This window comes from Leopardus geoffroyi, chromosome B1, assembly GCF_018350155.1.
Source record: "Leopardus geoffroyi isolate Oge1 chromosome B1, O.geoffroyi_Oge1_pat1.0, whole genome shotgun sequence".
Lineage (NCBI taxonomy): Eukaryota > Metazoa > Chordata > Mammalia > Carnivora > Felidae > Leopardus > Leopardus geoffroyi.
This window is the reverse complement of record NC_059327.1, coordinates 88,068,259-88,079,303: the sequence shown is the minus strand read 5'-3', so window position 1 is coordinate 88,079,303 and position 11,045 is coordinate 88,068,259.

Genomic DNA, 11,045 nt, shown 5'->3' with positions numbered 1-11,045 from the left:
TCCTCCCCATAGGTTCCTATACTGCCTTCTCTGCCTATGACTCCCTTCTTCATTCCAGGCATTGAGGAGTTCCCTTATTTTGTACATACAGCTTTATATTTAATTATTTGGTAATATTTGGTAGCACATATATATTTGTACTGAGAAGGTAGAAAGTGGCTACATTCTACCGACTTCATGGAACTGGACTTTCTCCCACTTTTTTGTTTTGTTTTAATTTTATTTTTCCTGTTGTATGTGGGTGGGAAAGAATTATTTGTTTAAATATATTAAACTTGGCATAAGCCTGTCTTTCATACTTAATGATTTTTTTTTTTTTACCTGCTTTGGGTTCCTCTGATTTTATTAATAGTGTTTCAATGATTCCTAAACCCTTGAAGAGTGATTCTGCATGCAAGTGTTTTCAAGATAACATTTTCACACAAAGTAAATATTTCCACTATGGGAAACGCCAATATAATAGTCTCATTATTTGATAATTATATGAACATTCAACAAATCCCTGCATGAAACCCAATTAGAACACTTATTTCTCAACAAATGAACTTTTCTAGCAGTTCCATATTATTAGATATTTTACTAAGTAAGCCATTATTTAAAGCTACTCAGAATCTAAAAGAAAAGTTAAATCAGGGAAACTCTTTTAGGGAAAATTATTGTAGTATTAAAAATAATGACAAAATACTTCATCTCTGTTCCTTAATTGTATCAATTCAATTTGCTAATAACATTAATGTTAGCACCCTGTGTCAGATTTGATGTAATGCAAAACAATGTTAAATCTTATTGAAATAAATGGTAAAGATAAAAAGGTTCATCACAAAGATAATTTTCTGTGTAATACAGAGCCTAAGAATGATGTGCTTTGAGTATTTTCTTATTCTTATTAACAATTGATTTGTTCAAGTCATATTTGATTTTAAATAGACAGAATAAATTGAAAAATTTAGCATACCAATTAGAGTGGATTGACAAAATATTTGACATTAATTCTATATTTTGAGCCCTCTAACAATTTGTATAAAACTGAACCATACTTATGTTTTATAAACAAAACAAAACAAAACAAAAAAACCCTCTCTGACTATTAAGATCATAGAAAACAGGGTAATAAAGTAGAAAGAAAGAAAATATTGCCAACCAGGATATGAGAAAATGGCATAGAATAGAGAAAAAATATAATAATACTTCAAAATATTATTTGAATATAACATAAATTTTAAAGGAGACTATTATTTCAAATAGGAAGTGTGACAAATGATACAACATACAACCAGTCAAGAAGATGCTCTAATCAAAAAATAATATGTGTAAATCTTTCTATAAGGACATCCATGGTCTTTATATATGATGTTAATCATCACCGCTATCCTTTTCTCACTATAGTTATAATCATTATCATCATCATTTAAAAAAAAAACTCAGAAATGTAGAGTAGAAAACACACTGCAATCTTTTCCCAAAGAACCCATGTCAAGTTCTGGTTCTACTCACTTATTAACTTAGGGTATTGGGTTAGGTCTATATATTTTATGCATTGTTTGTTTCTGAAAAACAGTGATAATAATGCCTGCCTTACTAAACTCACAGTATTACAAGAATCAATTTAAAAAATGAATCATAAAACACTTCAAAAGAATGATATTGTTTTCATTATAAATGAAATGGGAATTAAGTCCCCTTTATATGCCTAGAATTTGAGTTTTATGCCAAAACAACTTCAGAGAATAAAATAATTTCATTTCACCCAATAAAACATATTTAAAATGTAGCACCACTTTTTACTATTTAGACTTATTTAGACACTTACAATCTTGGGTTTTTTTCTGATTAAAAATATAAAGCAAGCTCATTTGGTATATGTAGTGTTTCATCACTAAATATGTGAGCCATTGTTTGGACAAAGCTATGTTACTTGCTTCATTAGTAGCAGCAAACTTTTCATATCAGTGCTTATTTGGCTGACTTGTCTCCCAGCTGGAGTATTCATTATGCAAAATTTTCAGAAAATATTCATGGGTGGTATAATTTCTAAGTCTTTGTGTATATAATAACTGATTTCTGTTGTCATTGCACATGATGTGTGATACTTGTGTGTGTGTGTGTGTGTGTGTGTGTGTGTGTGTGTGTGTATTCACTGAAGAACAAATAGCCAACAATGATGAGAAATAGAGGAGGGTTACTCCTACTTATTTCCAGTGTTGGTTACTTTTGGCTCAATATCCACATATGGCTGGAGGCTACCCTATTGGGTAGCATAGATGTAGAATATTTTTAACATAACCAAAAATGCACTGGACAACATTGCTATAAGGTGTATGGCATTGTCCACAGATCTCTCACAGATACAAATTCAGAACTTGACTCAAGGCATTGCACTTTACTTTTACAAAGTTTAGATCTTTTAACTTTTTCTAGGCATCCTTTTAAGTCTCTGTAATGAACTGAATGGCTTTCCCCAAGCCTAAGTGCTTACTGGTTCTCCAAAGATCTTTTGATTCTCTAGTTGTTCTCTTGATCATTCATTCATTCATTCACCACTTAGTTTTTCACAGAACATTTGTCTCGAAATTTAGAGAATTGAAAAACAGTAAGCTGCTGAGGATTTTCAAGATAATGAGGATAGAAAATCTTTAACTGATGTAAAACTATATAGAATAAATTCTAAATTTTTAAGTTCTGAATGGCCAAGTTTCAGATCCATTATACTATAAAATTGTAGTGCTTCTATTCACTATGTTCATATACATGGCATCTTCATCTGTGTTTTTTTTTAATAATAAAACCTAAATTTCTTTATTCATGATTTTTTATAGTTGTCTATGCTTACAAAATATACTTTAAAGTTCATTATATTTGTGTGTGTGTGTGTGTGTGTGTATATATATACATATATATACATATATATGTGTGTATATATATATGTATATATATATATATATATATATATATATATATATATGTATATATAAATTACTGCCAAAATCAATGATATATTTTTCTTCCTGGAAGAACCAAAGATCACACATTGTGATGATTTGAGTAAAGAATGATTTTCAACACAATTTGCGCAAACTGCAATGTAGAAGCAAATGTATTTTCAACCACAGATGTACACTATAACTGGGTTTTTGCAAAGCCAAACTGAATAAAAATAAAAGTTTTCATCTAGCCATTATTTGGCACAACAGAATTCAGACACAGAAAAAAAAATTTCTTTACTGAACTCAATGAAACCCGACTTCGCATGGAGATAGCCCATTTTGTCCTGAAATAAAATGAGAGTAAATGGAAAGCTGTAATTTGATCAAGTTTACATGTTTACTACATGGAGAGATTATGGCTATGAAGGTTTGATCAATGCTAAGTTCTAATTATAATGATCATACCAAAAGAGAAGCTCAAGCATGTTGATGGTCTGACCACAAATGTCAATGGATTTGGACCAGGAAAGACAAAGGGGGAACTAGATCTTTGAACTGTTTAAAGAGAAAACATACAAAGGAAGTTAAAAGTGTTAGAGCAGTGGTCCTGCTGCTGCAGAAAAAAATTGTAAATAGTAATATGAAATAAGGAATCATCTCTCTCTCCTTGCACTGCTCTCTTTCTCCCTGCCAAGCTATTCTTCTTACTTTAGGAATCATAGAGGAAGGTGAGTACGTAGCTGAAAATGGATCAATTGCCCCAGAACAGTCTTCATATTCCCAAATGCCCACAAACTCGAGGCCCTGTGGCATAAAAGAAGCTAGAGTTGTGCTAGCTGAAAGTGCTAGATGAGAGGCAGTAGGTTCCAATAGGTAGTAGGTTAGAACAGGTGAGTTATTTTATGTGAAGCACAAAGATCAGCAATTTGGAAACATGGGGAAATACCTGTCAGTTTTATAAATTTATTCTAGGCTTAATGTTTTTATTTCTTATTCTCTGACAACAAAACTTGTTTTTAACTATACAAAATAATCATGGTATAAAGATGTATGTTTTATACACGGGGAAAATAATACTCTTGGGTTTGATGTAATAGATTTTTCTAAGGTTACTTAAAAAAAAGGTGGGGGAAGGAATATTCACCTAAATCATCAGCTTGGATCTTTATAGAAAATCGCATATCATTGAGGGATAACAACTATAGCAGGAAAAGTCATACACTGTTTCTCAACAGTTATGCTGTTGGCATTTAGGCCACAAAAGTCCTTCATTTTGTGGGATTCTCCCCTACATTGCAGGATATTTCACATTCCTGTTACTAAACAGCCATAGTGTCCCATTGTCCAGTGATAAAAAATGCCCCTTCTCAACACGTACACCATGTTTCCAAATACCCCCTAGGGTAGGAAGGTGGGCTGGTTTCACTTCCATTAATTACAACTAAGAAGGATTGCAGAAGAAGGATCTCTAACCACCTGAGAGTATGAGGGTATTAGAGGTGTGAGAGAGGGAACTAAGACATGTTAACATAATGAATAAGGAACAGATAACTATTCTAGGTCAGTGTTCTTAAAAAGTCATTTCTCCTCTGTGATTTCTTTACTCACTTGTTCTTCCAGTGATTGCTTTTCAGTCCTATCTATCTATCTATCTATCATCTATCTATCTATCTATCATCTATCTATCTATCTATCTATCTATCTATCTATCAGCTTGGTAAATTATTCAGTTATGAAAACACACTTGTGGGCGCCTGGGTGGCTCAGTCGGTTGAACGACCGACTTCAGCTCAGGTCATGATCTCACGGTTTGTGAGTTCGAGCCCTGCATTGGAATCTGAGCTGACAGCTCAGAGCCTGGAGCCTGCTTCGCATTCTGTGTCTCCCTCTCTCTCTGCCCCTCCCCCACTCATGCTCTGTCTCTCTCTGTCTCAGAAATAGATAAACATTAAAAAAAAATTTTTATAAAGAAAACACACTTGTTGCAAAAAAAAGAAGAGAGAGAAATCAAACATAAGGGGATTTATACAATAAGAGTGACAGTCCCCCCCTCACTTTACCACCTCTCCTATTCCATTCACCAGCAACAATCTCTTTACTTGATTTTAAATAACCTTTCTAAGAATTATGAGTCTGTGTTTTAAACTCATTTCAAGCTTCACTTCTCTGTGTAAGGCTTAATATTTCAACATGGAAAGTTCAAAAGATGTTATTGGTTCCACAGCTAGATTAACATGTTTTCATAACTAGATGGAGAAAGTAACATTTCAAGGAGGTAATGATATCACTTCTTGTGATACTGCCTTCTCCTCCCCTGGGGCTTCCTGACCTCAAACCTGACCTCTCCAGTTTGGGGCAATTGTATTGTGCAGATACAGTCCAATCCAATACAACTAGCACTTTTTGAATTCTCTCTATTTTGTGGTAGTCATATGCAAGACTGTGTAAGGGAATGAATGACAGCTCTCAAAATGCTCAGTGTGCATGTGAAGGGACTGGCCCTAATGAAACTTGACAAGTGCTGTAACTGTATGATTGCTGTTGCTTCTTCCTGCTCCTAACCAATTCTAGTTGAGTCCAAGTGTCATCCTAACAGGGCTCTACTCCACCAGGTAATCTGATTTAAATGATAGCTAATAGCCCAAAGGGCATTTAGAGATCAAAACTTGCAAAGACTTCATTTTATAATTGGAGAAAATATGATCCAAAATGAAGATGACCTCTACACATTCACTCAGTAAGTTTATCCATGATAAATGTTTATGAAAGAGGGTGAAGGGCAGATTTCTAAGCAACATATGTACATTTTGCAATGGCTCTCTAAAGATTATGTCTTCAATTTGTTTTGGTTTTTCTTTGCTAGTTTATTTATTTATTTTCTTCATGGATGCCTGGGGAAAACGTAGTGAAGAATTGTTTGGAGTGAAAGTGAGGCAAAACAATGATTGGTCTGAGAAAATAATTTAGAGAGGACTTCTTTAACCATGCTGCATAAGCAATTCACCTTTTAATGGCCTCTGTTTACTTAACTAATTATTGTCCCCCTAAAGTATTCCATTTCAAAATGATAACTTTTATGTAAAGAAATTGTATTGAACATTTTTCAAAATTCCATAAGTTTCAGAAGCATGTTGAAATGTTGGGTACCCTATATACTCACTTCATTAAAAAATAAATAAGCTGCATGTTATAATTGACGATGATACACTGTTGATCTATAAGAATAAAATAAAGCCATTCATACATTTATTATTAACTAACTCATTATCCACATGATGAAGTCTCATACATATGAATAGACATATTTCATTTTTGTCCCAAACAATAACCTTCTCCTTAAGACACTAAATAAGATGTGATGTACAATCGTGTAGTTTTATTATGTTACTTTTGCTAAAAGTCTCCCTAGTAGAAACCCTAAACAACATGACTTGCTGTCTTGCTACTTTTTCATTTTTAAAACAAACATTATTAGGAAAAATGGGTGAGTGTGTATTTTCAATGAAACAAATATTACTTAGCAAAATCTTGAAGCTTTATATGGTCTTTTATCTTGCATAGCTTTGGCATCTTATCCAACTAAACTACAGATAGGATACATGGAAATTATTTCCTACATCCCTAGGCATCTATTCTCTCCTTGTTCAGACAATGCCTAAGAGGCTGTATTGGGAAAAATAAAACATTTTCTCAAAAAAAATTAAACAGTTATACACGTCATTGTTTGGGGGATGTAGTAACAGAAGTATCTTATAATGGTACTTAGTGCTTATTATTTTTTTTTAATTTTTTTTTCAACGTTTATTTATTTTTGGGACAGAGAGAGACAGAGCATTATTTTTGGGACAGAGAGAGACAGAGCATGAACGGGGGAGGGGCAGAGAGAGAGGGAGACACAGAATCGGAAACAGGCTCCAGGCTCTGAGCCATCAGCCCAGAGCCTGACGCGGGGCTCGAACTCACGGACCGCGAGATCGTGACCTGGCTGAAGTCGGACGCTTAACCGACTGCGCCACCCAGGCGCCCCAACTTAGTGCTTATTAAATACAAGTTGATGATGATGATTGATATAGGCTGCAGTGTGGAGTAAGCTAAGACTCTTACGTTGCTTACCTGTACACATTGTGGGAAATGTTTATATACCATACATATGCCAGAAATATGAGCAAATGTTGGTTTTATATGGTGTACAAAAAATATGACAATCTAAACAATTTCTACTGGTGATTATCACTCAATGTGGTTATAGTCTCAGTCATATTCCTAATATTTTGACCCCAAGGTGAAAACTTTAAAGTTAAGTGAATATAGGCAGTATGTCAGGACTTCTATCTGAGTGAAACGTTGTTATGGTTAGTGATATGTATTTCAAGGACCATAAATCTTTATTTTTTATTTCTGGCATATGCTAAAATAATACTGAGAAATGCATTTGAATTCAGCTTTTGTTTATTTTTCTAACATAGTCTGTTTTAGTTTAAAGGTAGTAATTCTAATATGCTCCTCACTTCACTATCTGACCTTGTTCCTGTTTTAATGATGTTACAAAAAACGATCTTGCTCACTTAACTCCATTAAATCTCCCAGCTCATTTGCATTTGTATACTCTCTGGCTCTCTCCAGTTACCATTGTTGGAAATATTACCATTTTTATCAAATGTTAACCTCTTTTGCTCTGAATGCCATCTGCTATTCCTTCTCAAGGATTTTGCTTCTTGATAACCCCTCTTTTCTTGCAAAATTGGTTTCTCTTTCTCTTCTCTACCAGTTCAATTAACATAGAAACATGCATAACATCTCTGATTAAAAAAAAAAAACTCATAAAAATCCTTTCATCTCACTTCTACCATCTACTGTTACAGTTTTCTGATTGTCTTCACAATGAAACTACTTGAAAAAATTGTCTTCAATCACATTTTCGTTTCCTCTCCATCTTCCATTTGTCCCTAAAATCTTTCCAAAATAATTCCACATTCCACACTTCGTGGAGGTTGCTATTATAACAGTAGCTTTGCAAAATCTGTTGATCACTTGTTTATCTTTCAAGAGCAGTTCAGTACAGTTGACAAATCTTAAAACAATTTCTTCTTTTGTCTTTGGTTCTACTATTTTCCTGGGGCTTTTTTCTTCCATTTTGGCTTCTCTTTCTCACACCTCATAGCTACTTTCTTCTATCTGTATAGGATACATAATGTTGAAGTACCCTAGAACTCAGTTCTAAGCAAGCCCCTTTGCTTCAAATAAATTTTTCTATAGATAATTAATTTCATCAAAAGAGATGGCTTTACACAATATCTACATGATCTAAAATCTGTTTCTCTATAATTGAAGTTTGTAGACTCATTTCCAGGTGGCCCATTTGATTCTCTCCCTTGAGTGGAAATATCCATCTTAAATTTAACAGGACCAAACAAAATACTTGTTGTTACTCCAAAACGTGCACCTTCTGCTGTCTTCTTTGTTTGGTCCTGTTAAACTTAAGATGGATATTTCCACTCAAGGGAGAGAATAGAATGGGCTGCCTGGAAATGAGTCTACAGTTTTTTGCCTTTAATTCCCTGTGCACATCTTTCTCTCTGTGCTTCAATCATACTAATATTTCTTCTGTTTTTTACTTGTATCTTAGCACGTTATAGAAGCTTCCTTCTTTGTACAGAATGCTATTCCCTCTTTCTGGAATATTCTTCCCCTTAATCTTGGAATATCTGGATCTTCCATATAAATTAAGCCTAGAGCTGTAGTGCTGGTTATACAGGCCATCCACATTGGCCATATTCAGGTATTAGTTCAAATTTAATCCATGGATAGAGGCTTTTATATAAATGAATCTAAAACAAAACGAGAAGAAAAACAAAACTCAGAGTAATTTGTGGAATTTGGAGAGGGAGAAATATAGATGAATGTCTTCAAACTGTTATCTTTCCTTGAAAACCTGTGTTGATATTTAAAAATATATATATTTGTAAAATCATTGATTTTGACCCATCTCTTCCCGAGAATAAGCTCTATAAGATCACAGAAGTTGACAATCTTATAAACTACTCTCATTTCAGCCAGACAGATAACAAGTACATGAAGACATATTTGTTGAAATCACTCAAGTAGAGAGAGCATGTAATCTTAAATCAGAGGATTTGAGTTCAAGTCCTAGGTCCTTTGAAAACTCTGCAACTTTGAACAAATCTACCATCCCCTCAAGACCCAGTTAGCTTATCTTTAATATTGGAATAATAATCTCAATAATAACCTCTCAGCCGTAGAGAGATATTTTGAGTACTAAATGAAATTGCACACACACACACATGCGCGTGCACACACACACACTCACATACCCTATGCAATATAAAGGGCTTTACAAAAGCAAATACCACTATTCGGTAAAACTTAATCTCACCTGTTAAACATGAGATCACAGACAATTTTGGTATTACAAAAAATTAGACAAAAAGTACTATATAAACAAACTGGGGAGGGGAATGGACAATGGGATACTGAATAGAATTTTACTAGTAAAGCCGTATTCATATACATATAATCCCTGAAGGTCAGTATAGTCACAAATGAGAGAGAATAAGAAGGTAGCAATAAAAATCTCTTTGGCATTAAGTTTGGAGAGCAGCAATCATTTAATATAAAAGCATAAAGAGAGACCCTACATAGCTCTTATTATTAGAGCAAAAATATCAGGCAAAGTGGACAGGACTTCCAGGTATAAATGGGAACTTAAATGCTTTCTTACAAAATGATAGTTTGTTTCACTCATGAAAACCACAGGATGGAAAGAAGAAATGATGCTATGATAGGATTTTTAAAGCTGGAAAAAAGATATAGCAAAGACCTTAAAAGACATGAGATAATCTTATGAACAATTCTGAATTCCCCAATGACTAAAAAATTGGCAGCACCGTTATCTTAAGAAGGGATTGTGGAGAGAAGAGAAAACTATAATAAAAGGCAAAGTTAGAAGACTGTGTAATAATAAACTACCTTCTCAAATCCCGTTCCAAACTGCCCTTCTACCACTCTGGAAGAAGACTGGGCATTTGTTAGAAGATACTTGGACTTGATGACTCCTAGCTTATTTGGTAGTGGAAGTATGATACTGCAGGGACATGCAGTGAATATATGCACTATGGTATATGGGACCTCAGCCCACCCTCAGGGCTCTTTCACTTGGATCCCAGAACACTGGAAGCCATAATTTCACTTTCTGAGAAATCTAAACAACCCATGAAGAAAAAGATAAAGACTTTGGGTGAATGCCAACTGAATGTCCAGGCATGTCACCCTACAGTGAAGATCACAGTTGATAAGACCTATCCAGGCATTCATAGATTCTAGTATGTCTTTTAATTTCCCACTCTTAAGTAAGAAGAGTCTTCATACGAAGACTTCCAGGAACATGAAAGATGGAGCCCAGAACAAGCAAACTGGTAAGTGAAATTTGGAAGAAAAATACTAGGCTAAAAGATTAAAATTTGAAAGTAAAAGCAATATAATCACAGATAACATATTGAATACAATAGAAAAAAATACCAGGATATTATTTTTTAAAAGAGAGAGGGAAGTTCTCAGAAATTAAAACTATAATTTTTCTTCAAATCTTAAATTCAACTACTATATTTCCCTGGTAAACTTCATTTCCATTCTCAGAAATGATGCTTTCACACTTTCCTTTTTTCTCTTTAAGCCTCCCACTCGCTCCCTCCCATTCTCATTTCATGACCCGACTTCACATTTCATGGAGAAAACAGAAACAATTAGACAATAGTTTCTATACCTTCTTATCACCAAATCTTTAAACTACTTACTTCTGCACCCATATCCTCTGCCTTCTCTCTTGCTGCAATGTTTGATGTGTCCCTTCCCCTATCAGAGTCTTATCCTTCACTTATGTTCTGGATCTCACCTCCTCCTGTCTACTCAAAAGTCCTTCTCTGGTAATCTCTCCTTTATATATTGCACCATCAGCTTCTCCTTCTATACTGGACCTGTCCCACCAGTGTTCAAATATGCCTCAATATTTGCCATCTTAAAAAATGATAACTCTCCTTTGTCTCCTAAATTCTCTTCACATACCACCCTATTTCTTATTTCTTCTTGATCAAATTGTCTAGTGAC